Genomic DNA, 1,371 nt, shown 5'->3' with positions numbered 1-1,371 from the left:
ACGGTGCCATCTAATCGGGCCAGCCATACCCACGATCAGAAGGGAATCTATATCGTTTTTATTTAAAAATACCATTCTCAAAACCTTCATGCAACACCGTAGGTTCTTTTTTCAATTTTTTACCGAACCAAAATTTGAAATAAAGATCCATCAAATGCGCACCATCTCTGTTGTAATAAGAGAATGCCTTTTTTTCTCCTGAAGTTGTTGGAATTATTCGTAATAAGATATTGGCTACAATTGAAAAAGTCTTATCAATAAAATTTTCATTTATCCGAGATCTAGGCATAGGTAGAAATCCATTCCATAATTTATTTTATCGCGTGAGAAATCAAAAGAATCCCACAAACAAAGGGAATTGTACAATAAGTACGAAATAACGTAAAAATTGACTCATTAATCAATTTGTTTATTTAAGGCCTCGTAAGAGGTTTTTCTTATTTTCTTTTCTATTTTTCTAGTTCGAATTAGTTTTATGCGCCTACCAAAATAGAATATCAATGATTCACTATTCACCAGGTTTCTGGGCATCATTCTGTGGGAGAGATGGCCGAGTGGTTCAAGGCGTAGCATTGGAACTGCTATGTAGGCTTTTTGTTTACCGAGGGTTCGAATCCCTCTCTTTCCGAACCTTTACCAAATTCATCAATATTACTCATCGCAATGTTTCAAATAACAATGGATACCATTATTTCAACTTTTTGATATGGATTCTGTATTCCTAATTTTTTCGGTAATACGGAAAATAGTGGAAAAAGTGAGCAAGAAATGAAAATCTTCCTATATCTATGTCTATGATACATGAATGGCAGAAAAAAAACTCTTGTTATTTTAGTTAGGTTTAAGTCTGACGAGAATAGTATTCTACAACCAGCAATTCATTTATTTTCACACCAACCCATTTATTATCTATTATTTGATTGATTAATCCTTTATATTGGAATGGGTGAAGAGTTAAATGATTTGGCAATTCTCACGGGGGGCTGAATCAAGATAATTTTGAATCAGAGTTCTAGATTTTGGTTCATCCTTCGCTGTAATAATATCTTGAGGTTTGCAACGATAACTTGGTATATCTACTATACGACCATTAACTAAAACATGTCTATGGTTAATTAATTGGCGGGCTTGAGGAATAGTCGCAGCCATACCCAACCGAAAAAGTATGTTATCCAAGCGCATTTCAAGTAATTGTAATAAAACCTGACCGGTTGATCCTTTAGCTTTTCCGGCGATACGAACGTATTTAAGCAATTGTCGTTCTGTAAGACCATAATGAAAACGCAATTTTTGTTTTTCTTCTAAACGAATACGATATTGAGATTTTTTACTGGAGCGCGATTGATTTCTAAGTTCGCTTTTGACTGTTGG

At 34.3% G+C, this 1,371-nt stretch overlaps 1 non-coding gene across 1 annotated transcript; it reads left to right on the top strand.

Moving 5' to 3' along the window:
• The first annotated feature begins 540 nt into the window (after nt 1-540).
• Nucleotides 541-628, top strand: TRNAS-GGA. Its single transcript has one exon. It is a non-coding gene; the product is annotated as a tRNA-Ser (tRNA).
• The last annotated feature ends 743 nt before the right edge of the window (nt 629-1,371 follow it).

The sequence above is a fragment of the Abrus precatorius genome, unplaced genomic scaffold (assembly GCF_003935025.1).
Source record: "Abrus precatorius isolate BTA unplaced genomic scaffold, Abrus_2018 Scaffold105, whole genome shotgun sequence".
NCBI lineage: Eukaryota > Viridiplantae > Streptophyta > Magnoliopsida > Fabales > Fabaceae > Abrus > Abrus precatorius.
This window is presented reverse-complemented; position numbering and strand designations above follow the sequence as displayed.